General features: G+C 33.3%; 1 protein-coding gene across 2 annotated transcripts in view; it reads right to left on the minus strand.

Moving 5' to 3' along the window:
* Positions 1–5,122, minus strand: part of LOC144855287 (uncharacterized) — a 75,211-nt gene extending 70,089 nt beyond the window's left edge. For both annotated transcript variants that reach the window (XM_078713100.1, XM_078713099.1), the window contains exon 1: positions 5,039–5,122. The gene's annotated coding sequence lies outside the window, so the exon portion shown is untranslated. The remainder of the gene's footprint in view (positions 1–5,038) is intronic.
* Positions 5,123–15,621: the final 10,499 nt, after the last annotated feature.

Below are 15,621 nucleotides of genomic sequence, written 5' to 3' on the forward strand. Positions count from 1 at the left end.
GTTTATATGTTGTTGTATCGTCAATTTGATAACATCTCCCCACGAGGGAACGGGTCACCTCCTTTTGATATTTTTTAAATTAGAACAAAAATTATTTTCAGCACATGGCATGGTTGTTGTACTGATATCACAGTACAATGACAAATGTAACTGTACCTATATAACAAAGCCAGTAAGTATAATTGACTTATGATGATTTATAAAATAATTATTAATATACAATGGGAAAGTCAATAAATGTCTAATACACGACACGAATAATTATGTTTGAAACCATACATCATTAGGGCGCATTCAGAATTCGTTAATAAATCTATATTTATGTTCCCGCCTACGTAAAATATTACAGGCTGTTAGTGTCATTCAAAATGCACAGGAGCTAAGTCGCTTTGCATATTGGTCTGTAAGATAAAAATAAATTATCATTTATGCTTGGTTCCCACTAGAGACGCAACAGAAGGACGTAACGCAACGCAATTTATTTGACCAATCACAAGCGATGAATTATTCGAATTGTCGCTTGTCATTGGTCAACGCGCTTGCGTTGCGTTTACGTCTTAGTGGAAGCTACAGTATCTTAAATCAGTGCAGGGTGCAGTATAGCCCCATCTGAATAGAATTCATACGTCAATGAAATCGAAGAGATGGTCAGGAATCAGATGGGGACCCGAGGAGCCACTTATTTCTATTGGTAGCCGCACCCAGAAGCATGGCCTAAAACCAGAACCTCCGTCAGCCCAAATAATTCCCCTCACGTTTGGCCTGGGCGACGGAACAACCTGGCCTGGCGTGTCAGCCCCAAATTGTTTCTCTGTGTTCCAGCGTTTAGTATAGCTTGGATCTGCGCATCGAAACACTCCGCCATGCAATTGGCATAACTTTCCGAAATATTCGAAAACTAAGATATCTTAGGTCTTAGTTTTCTAGATCTTAGTTTTCTAGACACCCAAAAATATAGTGTGTATATAGTCCGAATACATTGTTCTACCGGCGATGACCACGGAATGTTAAAACATAATTACACATGCACCGGAACTCACTGTTCAATGTGAACGTAAGCTTACAAAACAACGACCTATATGCGCTGAGTCTGCGTAAGTGTGAACGCGAATGAACCTAGGATTGTTAATGGCCAATTCATTCAGGTAAATCGCTACACTATAGTGAACCAGCGTTCATTTTATAAAACCTTTTTTAATTATATTTTCCGAGAATTTTACAATTAATATCACGCATGAAATGTCCAAATAGATCATAATATAAACACTCATAGATTTCATTCCATGCAAAAAATAATGATTACTACATTAATAACCCATAGAGGAACGGGGGACATTCTATAACAACTTTGTATTAACAATTAGCAACGTTGATATCACGTATGTGAAACCCGAATGAGCGATCAGGGAATCTATCTATAAATTACGTGTCAATGGCTCTAATATTATCTATTATATTTTAATATTGACATTCAAAGGCAATTATGTACGTTTTCCAATATTTAAATGTGTAATTTCCATAATTTGCCGGGTAAAGGATGCGGTTTAAAGGTGTGTTTGCACACGAAATGATATTTGCATTTTTATTGTATTCGTGTTTCTCCTCCAAACTCAACGTCATAATCCTTCCTCTATCAATAAAATTATCGCACCAATTAAACAAAAAACATGAGACTGGTAAATGAAACGCTTAATTCCAATAATGCTTTCCACATACTTTTTTCATTGATTGATTGATCGATTGGTTGATTGATTAATCAATTGGTTGATCGATTGATTAAACGATTGGTTGAAAGATTGATCTATTAGTTGGTTGGTTGATTAATTGATTGGTTGGTTGATTGATCTATTGGTTGTATGATTGATTAATCGATTGGTTGAATGATTTATTGATTAATCAATTGGTTAGTTGATCGATTGATTTATCGATTGGTTGGTTGATCGATTGATAATTCGAATTGTTGGTTGATCGATTGATTAATCGAATAGTTGGTTGATTGATTAATCGAATGGTTGATCGATTGATTTATCGAATGGTTGATGATGCCTGCTTTAACTGAAACTTTTTTTTCATTTTGAAATATTTTAATTGTAAGTTCATCTTGAGTTTATTATATTTTCACAGTGTCCTAGGGACCTCTAATAGACTTCAAATATGTCACAGTGTCCTAGGGACATCTAATGGACTTCAAATATGTGGGTAAGTGTTTCATTTTATGTCCAAAACCTGTCATCCATCACGTTATTGCTAGTTCATGCTTGTAAGGAAATCGTAGCATTTTTTTATCGTATAAAGATATTGCGTATAATTTTTACTGATATGATACACAATTTATATGACGTCGGGGAATTGAAAAACTCGACGATGCGTTCATCTGTACGTTATTCAATACTTTTTATAACATTCAAATAATTGATGTCCTAAATCAATTCTATTCACCCACATGAAGAGAGGAACGGAACAAAACACCTCATTAGGACATCATGCATGCACATGCACAGCGCGAAAATTATATGCGCATGCTTAAACATTAATGTGTTGTAGCTTAAAGAATGTATACGACATAACTATTGATTTTGGGAGTTATGGTAATAGTTGCCACTAGTGTTGATTCCAGAAACTTCAAAGCAACAAAGTAAATCAAACCACAACGTTAAGTTGAAAAAGGTTAGGCACATCGGGTAATATAGCTAGCTAGCTTGCATTAATATGTGACGACGATCTGGGGTCTACGATCTAATGATCCAATGAAACATCGAACGTTGACTACACGCTTGGTTCCAACTATTATAGAGACGCAAAAGACCAATCACAAGCGATGGAGCATCCGAACCACAACTCGCTTGCGTTGCGTCTACGTCCTTGTGTTGCGTCCTAGTATAGTGGGTACCAAGCTTTAAGACGCAACTCAAGATCTCCGCTTGTGTTGGTCAACTGACTGGTGTTACGCGTACGGCACTGCGCGCGCTGTGTCCAAATAATGGGAACCAAGCCAATTTAGCACGCGGGAAGCCAATGCTTTTTTTCTTTGCACGCCGCGCTATAACTCATTCACTGCTGATCACTTATGGCAAGTTCTTTGAATCAAAAGCCTACATATTAACTATTAATACATGTTGTCTTTTAGGAAGATATATGTCATGTTGTAATGCATTATTATTATTTTATGAGGACAGTTTGCCTGATGATGAATGCCCTGTGTCTTGGGGTTATCTTAAGTATAATTATCCGACTGATGGGGTAGCTATAAGGTACTAAGGCTAAGCTTATATAATATATATATATGCGTTCTCTATTATAGCGCAATGACTGAATTAATTATAATAACTTAAAATAATATTTTTTTGGGACTGTGGCTCATATTTGCTGTTGGATGGGGTGAAATTAAAAAAATAAATAAAATTTAAATAATTAATTAAGTCTCACATGTGCGCCGTACAAACATTTTGGTAGATTGAAAAAAAACATTTTTCACTATTAAAGAATAAAGAACCAATTGTGTACCAGTTATTGTGTACAAGTAACCGTGTACTAATCGTATGGACTAATGGAGCAAAAGACTAACAACAACCGTGAAATACATTGTTATTATTATGATTGAATTTTGTAAGAAGCAAAAAGCATAGATCCATTGTTACTTATGATGGTAAAATGATTTTTTCCCTTTAAATTAATACGACAGGATACGTATGCTGTGGCCTGGCTTTTGGCCATTATACGCACTTATCATCGTGTAGGTCTACAGTAGCTTGTATATTTTCATAAGACTGAATAATGATAACTGTTAACTGCACATGTCTTGATCAACTGAGGTCAAATTAAGGTCGAATTAAAGCCAGATAGTAAAAATCCATCTTACTAACGAACAGGTAAACGGATTTTATAATTTGTAGGCCTAATTTGCCATTTTACTTTCGGAAATTAAGTTCTATTTTTTTTAATGCATCCGATTCTGCTGAACGTAAACATAATTGGTATAATAAATCTATATCTTAAACTGCTGTAAACAATTAGAAATGATCTTACATGCGGCTACTACACATGCGCAGTGCTATGATCATTTATACAGATATTTGATTTCACATCATCATACAGATTTTAAGTTATTTCATAAATCTCAATTACAAGGTATATTAATTATCATTGTTAATGAATTTACAATTGGCATGTAGCCTAGTTTTAATTTGTTATCAATATAGAAATAGATGATATGGATATGTTACGATCTCTAAAGCTCTGTCTACATTATCAAACTTTATGTGACAACAAATGTGATGTGCCTATATATGGACATGATGATGTCATAGCACTACCATATTTGGGCATATCACTACCATCTTTGGGCACATCACACTTTTGGTAATTTGGCACAAACGCGTTATAAGCTTATCCACGCAATCGCATTAAAGTAATGGGTATAAAGTATTATAATGTTTATAGTGGTGCTGAATGTATTTTGTGTCATATAGGATACAGAGTAATACCATTAGAATTTACAGAAACATTTTATTATGACGTCATTAAATTAAACATTAAAGATAATTGTCTGAGGAAGAACACATTAAAATTTGGTTTATGTATGCCATGACACTAGGCCTGTGTATATGTTTATATAGTGGTGCTGAATGTATATTTTGTGTCACATAGATAATACAGAGTAATAGCATAGGTGGAATTACGAGAACCAACATGTTATGATAACGTCATTAAAATTAAACATGAAGGTAATTTTCTGAGCAAGAACATATTAAAATTGGGAATAAAAAAGTAAACTAATTGATATCCGAAATGTCATGTGATTGTCAAAAAGTGCATACGTTGGCATACGCTGATAATATAATACTGTATATATAAGTATGTATAACGTTTTTGTTTTCATGTTCTGGACGCGTCTACATCATAAATAAGGTTGTTACACGCATCAAACATAAATGTGACATTTAATAAATACCCGTCAGAAAAAAGACATTATCCGCCAAAACATAGTTGTTTGTACTAAATTCTGATTTAAAGCCGATGATTGAAAAGTGCAACTTACCCTAATGTGGTGAGAATTACATAATAAAGTCCATATAGGCCTACTGTAATATCAGAGCTCAACTGTAGAGAGATAGGTCACCGAGAGCCAGAAAGTGGAAGATCGAATCTGTAATTCATAGTTATCAACATCTGGTATCTCATATTGATCTGCGCATGATCGGGACATTCCTACTACGTCACAAAATGCAGAGACAGATGCAGATAAAATGTTTACAATGGTTAATTGTATCAACTGATTGAGACAATAACATTAAGTAACATAGAACATTATATCTTAACATAATTACCACTCTACACCAGATCACTACGTCATCATCTAAATCATCTCTGAACTCATCGTCACCTTCACCAGCCTGTCATAGAATCGTCATTATCATAATTAAGATATTATTTAAAATTACCATTGTAATAATCTTTATTACTTATAATCATTATCTTACTCATCATCATAATCACCGTAATGATTTATTTATCTTTATCCTAATCTACAATTTCCTCAGCACAAACTATCAGTGCCATTAGCATATACTAACCTCATTTCCACAATCAACCCGATAAAATAATAAAACGCTTTTAAAGCTTGAAATATTAATAACAATCTAAAGACTTTCTGCAATTTAATTTTCAAATATTTCTTTTGTCTAATCTTGTTTAGGCCTATGAACAGATATGATTCTTTAGTTATTATAAACAAAATTGATTAACTTCACATAGAAAATTGTCCTGTGTAAAGCTCTGTCTACACTATCAAACTACTTTGACAAAACATCATCATGTCCATATGGGCACATCAATTTTTTGTCACATAAAGTTTGAGAGTGTAGGCCTGTGGACTGTGGGCCTAAACGACTTTTCCATTAATTAACAAGATGGCGCCGTGTTTCGTTCCTACAAACGGAACAACCATAAATATAGTTAATTAAGTGAATTAGGCCTACAACTTTAAATTGAGTCCCTATAGTGTCAGCGGAGTTTACTCTTTTGTCTGTTTTCCTGTTAGTCCAACTGCATATCACGAAAATCAATGCATCAGAGACAATAATACTTAAGATAAAATAGACATACAGAAGATTAATTAGGCACAGTGCAGTAATCGAATAATTAATGTCACGCACCAGCCCCACAGGAAATAATTATAGAATTTAATTTACAACCAAAGGATGTAGGTTTATAGGATTGTACTAATAATAGGTAAAATACATATTAATATTGAACCAATTGTCGCTTTCGACTAAACCCTGCAGCTTTCGGTTATAAAACGTTCTTGCTTGGCAGTATAGCCAGTGATTTATTTTGCACGCGCGACATTTGTGACTATATTAGGCTATCATCTTTTGTGCAATTATTAGTGATCCGCACAAGGCGGATAACCTGTTGTGATTGTCAATATGCTTAGACAATACTCTTTCATTAAAATGGTATCTTCATTTTTTGTTTTGATGACGTCATAAAGGGGTTTCACGTAATGTCACCTATGCTATATATAACTATGCGTATGCCATGTTGATAGACCAAATTCAGCATTATACAATATGTACTGGTATAATAATATAGCATCTGTCTTTTTGTACTCCCTGGTACTAGAATATTTCACCGGATTCTTGTTAATGTATCTATGCATCATATGTGATACACATGAGGGGCTTATTACCGAATGTTCCTATGATACTGGGCAAATACTGTCGTATGTGGCGATGATGATACTATGTACAAAATAAAGAGATTATAAGATAAGAACTTTATTTCAAGTGGAAATAATGGTGCTCGTCACATACGAAGTTAAAACAGAACGGAAACAAAAATATCAAAATTATTCTAAGTTATCAACATCAATATCAACAAAATAGAAAATAAATTACAGCATTGAGAATCGGGTAATGCATGACTACAACGCAAATAATTTGTTTGTGTTTCCATTCCATGTTGGGTATACTTATTTGAATTATTAATTTAAACATTGTATTGTATATCTTCGGGATGTGAACATAATTGTCTAATCTATAATTACTTTAATAACATCCAACACCAAACACTGTTCTGACATGTACAAAAATTAATCAAAAAGAACAAGTTTATCATTTAGATCTAAACGTTCCAATCATGCGGATTTCGAAATTGAATTAGCTGTCAGGTTTCCATAGTATCCAAGAGAACCCATACACATTTTCTGTTAATTGAAATGATTCAATTAAATTTGATCTAATTTTCCAATCAACACAAACCTAAAAATTGCTCTAATTAGAAAATGCAATTACGTTAATGGCTCAAATGAGACGGGCTTTTCTTTCCGTCATTTTGGCCTACATTTGTAAACAAATAAGATTGGCAAGATGTTGAAAGATATGTTAGATGAAAATCGAGAGACTTATGGTCACTTCACGATAGCCTACATGTTTCTATAGTTTTATACGCGTGATTTCATAAGCGTTTGTAACGTCATCGATTATCACTATTTTTTTGAAAATCGATACACATGACCTATCGATAACCTAAAATAATAAATAACAATAAATTCATGTGTACTGTTATGCTAACAAATAACATGATAAACAAAGCAAAATACTTGATATTTCGCCAATGACCTATCGATAACCTATTAACGAAAATAATCAATAACAATCAATCATTGTGTACTGTTAACGTGCTGACAAACAACATATAAACAAAGCAAAATACTTGATATTTCGCTAATTACCTTCTGCATGCTTGTTAGGTCTACTCCAGCCACAACGATAAATAAGTCTTTTTTAACGGTGAATTCTAAGAACAGGTATATCATCCCAAACAACAGTAAACTCTGTTGATTTAGTCGGCGTTTAACATCAAGTATTATACTGATGCTTATCACGTACAGATTCTCAATATATCCTTGAATCATGTTTTCTTGCCATTTTGGTAAATTATTGCTATGATGCAATTTGGCACTCAGCGGATAAAATCATTGGAAATCTGAATGCAAATACATTATTCAAACCTTAATTGAATACTATTACGCTTTATATTGCCTTGTATTGGCTATTCCCACGTTTTAACACAATTGTTCAAATAGACATCGGAGAGATAAAACCTGTCAAGCGTATCAATAGTGTCTTTCGTAATGTGCAAAATAAATAATGCACTTTTTCGCAGATGTTTCAATAACGTCTTACCTTATATACTTTTCACATACAACAATGTTTAATTCGATAACATATTCTTTATATCTTGCTAAATTTGCGACATACAGACTTAACAAGCGTAGGCTTACATTGCATAACATATAGAAAGCAACAAGTAACTTTAGAAGAGGGGCGTTGGGCGTAAGTATCTCTAAATCATAGGCCACATGATTTTAATAAAGTAATATAACCCAGCACCACTAAAAAATAAGTGAGATAAAAGGCGTTATTATTCTGGAAATTGACTACCCAGCCTGCTAGTTGATGTCTGCAGTATACATAATTGATCCTAATCTGATGTCAAGATAACATCTTCCATTTTGTTTATAGTTTCACGCAATACATAACAGTTGTATCTGTACAAATTATTCATTTGCATCTATTAACGACTTTAGAAGTCTTGTTTAGTTACTTAATACACAACTGATATGTTTATTAACATGAAGTATTATACGAATAATAAGGAATAATTAACGATAATAACTATTACTATCATGGAAATGGTACAGAGAATTCAGTTTGTAATAGAACTCGTTACTATTATTTCACATCAGATCACTACAGTTTGTAACAATGTTAGTTTATTCTTTGATTTATTTTTACATTGAAATCAACGTCATTGTCATTATCAACTAATGATTTAAACGGAACTGCGGTCTTGACGGGAGATAAACTTCATATTTTTTGCATTGTTTCAATTATGATGAATGAATTTCAACCAACTGAATCTAGACAATTGTTGATGGGAGATTCATATCAGCATGTACATGCCACTGTCGGCGATATATTTGACCTCAAATGTACTGCTATACTTTTATAGAGAAGCATTACATCATCTGGTACAGACTTGACGATTAGAGAACTGTTACAATGTTGTACAGCAATGGGACACTGCTGACGTCTGGCTTAGGCCAAGAAGCACTGGAATACTCAATTAATAATTCCACCGAAGCAGAACTGACAATATCAGTCAAAAAAGGGCTTGACATGTTTTTTAATGATAGGTTGCATAAATGTGACGTAATAGAAACCAGAACTGGATTCAGGTTAATTGAGATAAATGGTTTCATTAACCTGACGATCGACTACCCGCCACCAGAGCCATATCCAATTTGTAGTCGAAATACTAGTGATTCCCATGGCCAATTCATTACTTGTACAGCTCAGCCAGGCGGTACAGTCACATACATTCAATGGTGGAAAGATGAAGTTCAGGTTGTCAGTAGAAAAATATGGTACACTTATTATATCAGAAAAACATTCTCATTAAACTATGTTCTTAAGCAACCAGATTCAGCGGCATATGAATGCAAGCTTATTTGGAATAACACCGTAATTGCAACTTGTAAAGTAAATGACCTACAACCAATATTCGTCTGACAACAAACAATCAAACTTCTTTACCATTGACTACGGACATTATAGGCCTACAACATACAGAACGTGTTACTAGTTTTCCTAATACAATTCTGACAACCAGTACTCTCTACTCTATACCAGGTACTCTAGAATCAAACATGTTGCAAACATCAAAGCATGACACGGTTTTGACAAAGAGAGGAAGACAAGTGACACTAAAAACATCAAATCATCCAACAGCTTTTACAGCAGACGATATTACTCCTGGCAAGACTATTGGATTGTCTCTTGGTCTTGGTGCAGTTGTTGTTCTGTTGATTCTCATAATAATCTGTTTGATGTGCAAGATCAATGTTCTCAACCAACTGCCAGACAGTAGTGATCACATGATAGCTGATTTCATTCTTTTTGAAACCAAAGAAAATGAGAACAATAAACAAGTGTCTAATGAAAGACCTACTGCCAAATCTGTGCAAATGGAAACATCGGTGTAAAGCCTTGTCTACACTATCAAACTGTATGTCCTGAAAACGTCTTAAAAAGAATGTTATCTTGCCTTCTATGATGTGAGGCTTAGCAGAATTTGCTTATTAAAATTTCCAAAAAAACGTACCATTCAACATTCAAATTATTAATTATCTTCTTATTATTCTCCATTAACAATTTAGAAGAAAATTCCTATTTGGTTAATTAAGCATACAATTGGTGGTTAACAAGAATATTATTAGGAATAATTATTTATATGAATTGATTTACTATCTATAAAATGTCTTAATTCCAGAAAGGAAGGTTTAAAGGAAGGTTTAAAGGAAGTTATGATGAAAATAATTTCTCAGAAGAAATATAAATATTTTTTCTTCAATAATAATAAGGATGTATTGTAACCGTATACCTAACATATTGTTTCCTCTTTAGTGGGAGTGTCTCATATTTATTCTATATTTATTATATTTACATTTTAAAGATTGTGTTTAACCTTCTATAAAAATTATATTTGTCATAATTGTTGCATATGTAACATTCTGAAATTAATAAATTTATTGTGATCATAATTGCTTAATTTTACAAAATTAAATACAATGTCTATCAAAAACTAGAGTCCAGAGGCCTAAAGTTGATAAAATGTGGTGTTCCTCAAGGATCAATACTGGGTCCAGTATTGTTTTTTGTTTACATCTCGCCTTTGAGTGATACCATTAGGAGACATTGTGTCCAATATCATGTGTACGCAGATGATACTCAACTGTACATCAGCTTCAATCCAGCAGAGTTTAAGGAGGCGAAGTCGGTTATCGAAGTTTGTGTTGTTGATGTTCAGTATTGGCTAACTAAAACATGCTCTGTTTCTTATTTCAAAACATTATTTCTTCATTCAAAACACTTCAATAATTTGCATATTGCTAGAAACATCAGCCCCCAATAACACCATCGTTGGAGATTAGAAATATCGGAGTTGTATTTGACTCAGCAATGACTATGTCCAGACATATCAACAACATTAGTAAATCTGTTACCTACCACCTTCGTAAAAATAAATGGGCAAATCCTTAACCCACTCCTCGCTTATTAAAAAAAAACGTACCATTCAACATTCAAATTATTAATTATCTTCTTATTATTCTCCATTAACAATTTAGAAGAAAATTCCTGTTTGGTTAGTTAAGCATACAATTGGTAGTTAACAAGAATATTATTAGGAATAATTATTTATATGAATTGATTTACTATCTATAAAATGTCTTCATTCCAGAAAGGAAGGTTTAAAGGAAGGTTTAAAGGAAGTTATGATGAAAATAATTTCTCAGAAGAAATATAAATATTTTTTCTTTAATAATAATAAGGATGTATTGTAACCGCATACCTAACATATTGTTTCCTCTTTAGTGGGAGTGTCTCATATTTATTCTATATTTATTATATTTACATTTTAAAGATTGTGTTTAACCTTCTATAAAAATTATATTTGTCATAATTGTTGCATTGTATATGTAACATTCTGAAATTAATAAATTTATTGTGATCATAATTGCTTAATTTTACAAAATTAAGTACAATGTCTATCAAAAACTAGAGTCCAGAGGCCTAAAGTTGATCAAATGTGGTGTTCCTCAAGGATCAATACTGGGTCCAGTATTGTTTTTTGTTTACATCTCGCCTTTGAGTGATACCATTAGGAGACATTGTGTCCAATATCATGTGTACGCAGATGATACTCAACTGTACATCAGCTTCAATCCAGCAGAGTTTAAGGAGGCGAAGTCGGTTATCGAAGTTTGTGTTGTTGATGTTCAGTATTGGCTAACTAAAACATGCTCTGTTTCTTATTTCAAAACATTATTTCTTCATTCAAAACACTTCAATAATTTGCATATTGCTAGAAACATCAGCCCCCAATAACACCATCGTTGGAGATTAGAAATATCGGAGTTGTATTTGACTCAGCAATGACTATGTCCAGACATATCAACAACATTAGTAAATCTGTTACCTACCACCTTCGTAAAAATAAATGGGCAAATCCTTAACCCACTCCTCGCTTATTAAAAAAAAACGTACCATTCAACATTCAAATTATTAATTATCTTCTTATTATTCTCCATTAACAATTTAGAAGAAAATTCCTGTTTGGTTAGTTAAGCATACAATTGGTAGTTAACAAGAATATTATTAGGAATAATTATTTATATGAATTGATTTACTATCTATAAAATGTCTTCATTCCAGAAAGGAAGGTTTAAAGGAAGGTTTAAAGGAAGTTATGATGAAAATAATTTCTCAGAAGAAATATAAATATTTTTTCTTTAATAATAATAAGGATGTATTGTAACCGCATACCTAACATATTGTTTCCTCTTTAGTGGGAGTGTCTCATATTTATTCTATATTTATTATATTTACATTTTAAAGATTGTGTTTAACCTTCTATAAAAATTATATTTGTCATAATTGTTGCATTGTATATGTAACATTCTGAAATTAATAAATTTATTGTGATCATAATTGCTTAATTTTACAAAATTAAGTACAATGTCTATCAAAAACTAGAGTCCAGAGGCCTAAAGTTGATAAAATGTGGTGTTCCTCAAGGATCAATACTGGGTCCAGTATTGTTTTTTGTTTACATCTGTTACCTACCACCTTCGTAAAAATAAATTGGCAAATCCTTAACCCACTCCTCCTTTATTAAACTTGTCCATGCACTAATAACATCACGGTTACTGCAATGCCATTTTGTTTGGTCTACCAAATAAAGAACTTAATAAACTACAACTTCTTTTAAATACTGCAGCTCGACTTGTATCCGACACTTCAAGATTTGCTCATATTACACCAATATTATATAAACTTCACTGGCTTCCAATTAAACAACGAATTATTTTTAAACTAATGTTAATTAAATCTCTTCACGACAAATCACCGTCATATATTTCCAATTTAATTATACGTAGATCTTCAGTTTGCAAAAGATCGACCACTAATCCATCTGCACTTTTTGTTCCACCCAGCTGCCTTAAGACCTATGGTGATCCTCCTAAACTGTGGAACAATCTTCCTGATCCTTTTAAAAATGCCTCCTCTATCATAGTTTTCAAAACACTCTTAAAAACCCATCTTTTTTCTTTGTAATTTCTTTCTGTTTTTTCTCTCAGCGCTTTGGGACAATCTTTTGATTGTATAAGCGCTTTATAAATTGAACAACATTACATTACAAGATTACAAAATGAGGCAATACGTCTGAATGAATAATTCGTATGCACGGAGTTTTCCCAATATTAACAAAAGGAAGGCACTACATTGCTAACAAACATTATGCTTGCAAAGGCAAACCTACCCATTTCCGTAAACCATTATTAAAACACACCATAACTGTTTTACATTAGTTGTAAATGTGGGTATACCACAGGGGTGTGTAATCTAGCCAGTACTGTATTCTCTATTCACTGCATGTTTTAGATCCAAGTCTAAGATGTCTTCGGTAGTTAAATATGCTGACGATACCGTCTTGACTGGCTATAATACAGATGAAAAAGTTATAGGGAAATGATAACCGATTTTCTTAAGTGGAGTGAGGATAACAACCTGAAATTAAATGCAGCTAAAACTAAAGAAGTTGTAATTGATTACAGGAAAGAACGTGAACCTTTGAACCCGATAGATCAATACAGGATGCTTTGGGTATAATGGGTAATGTCAGTCATCCCCTAAATTATCAGTTTATTCGATCCCGAAGTGGTAGGCTCTGTGTCCCTAAGACAAGAACAAACCGATCCCATTACACCTTTATAGCCAACGTCATACATTTGATAAATTCACGAAAAAAAAGATAGGAAACTGTAGTGTTAACGTATCATTGTGCAGTTCTTCCTTTTTAATATTGTATTTTTAATAGTTTTAATAATTTTATGATAAAAGCTTTTAATCTGTATGTATTATACATAACCTAGCTTTTAATGTATTTTTGTGTGTAGTTTTGTTGTAATCTTCTGAATTTGTGTAGTATATCTTTTTTTAATATTTCATGCCAGTTTCAAATGTATTTCCATTTTATATTACTATGGACAATAGTATTATTATTATATTATATATAACAGTATCAGTATCAGTATTTCCGTAAACCATTAATAAAACACACCATAACTGTTTTAAATGGTTTCATTCCTAGAAGGAAGTTTTTAAAAGCTTTATATTTAAGCGCCAGCAGATCACAGTACTACAAGCGATTAAATTGCAGTCATGATAGGAGATAAACTTCATATTGTGTGGATTGTTTCACTCATGATGACTGGATTGCAACTAACTGAAGCTGGATCTAGACACTTGTTGATTGGAGATTCAAAGCAGTTTGTAGATGGCACAGTAGGCGATATATTTGACCTCACATGTACTAAAAAAACTCAATATGATGAACATTACATAATCTGGTACAGACGTGACGATGATGGAAGAAACAGAATGTTGTACAAAAATGGAGAACTATTCACGTCTAACTTAGGTGAAGAGGCACGGGCATACTCAAGTAACAATTCCACTGACGCAGAACTGACAATAACAGTAGGAAAGGGACTTGCAATATTTCTCAATTTCAGGATATATCAATGTAAAGTAATAGAGACCAGTACCGATACAGAATTTGAGATAAATGGCTTTATTGATCTGAGGCTCACCTACCCACCACCAGCACCATACCCGATTTGTAGTCACAATACTAGTGATCCGCGTCAGCAATTCATTACTTGTTCGGCTCAATTAGGCACTGGCGAAACGACAATAAAATCGTCAACTCAAATCAAAGTGATGAACTATGTAATGTCTTACAAATATTCTGACAGATATAAACTATTCTCATTTAATCATTTTCTTGAACAATCAGAATCCGCAGTAGACTACCAATGTATGATAGTTTGGAATGCCATGTTAATTGGAAGATGTACAGTAAATGTAAACTCGCCGACAATACAAAACCCACAACGTACAGAAAGTTCTACTACTAGGGAATTTCCTGTTACGATTCCAATGACAGAGTCTTTAACTTCAGTCGATACGGTGACTATAGGAACTACAGTAGGCCCACAACGTACAGAAAGTTCTACTACTACTAGGGAATTTCCTGTTACGATTCCAATGACAGAGTCTTTAACTTCAGTCGATACGGTGACTATAGGAACTACAGTAGGCCCACAACGTACAGAAAGTTCTACTACTACTAGGGAATTTCCTGTTACGATTCCAATGACAGAGTCTTTAACTTCAGTCGATACGGTGACTATAGGAACTACAGTAGGCCCACAACGTACAGAAAGTTCTACTACTACTAGGGAATTTCCTGTTACGATTCCAATGACAGAGTCTTTAACTTCAGTCGATACGGTGACTATAGGAACTACAGTAGGCCCACAACGTACAGAAAGTTCTACTACTACTAGGGAATTTCCTGTTACGATTCCAATGACAGAGTCTTTAACTTCAGTCGATACGGTGACTATAGGAACTACAGTAGGCCCACAACGTACAGAAAGTTCTACTACTACTAGGGAATTTCCTGTTACGATTCCAATGACAGAGT

The sequence above is a fragment of the Antedon bifida genome, chromosome 11 (assembly GCF_963402885.1).
Source record: "Antedon bifida chromosome 11, ecAntBifi1.1, whole genome shotgun sequence".
Classification (NCBI taxonomy): domain Eukaryota; kingdom Metazoa; phylum Echinodermata; class Crinoidea; order Comatulida; family Antedonidae; genus Antedon; species Antedon bifida.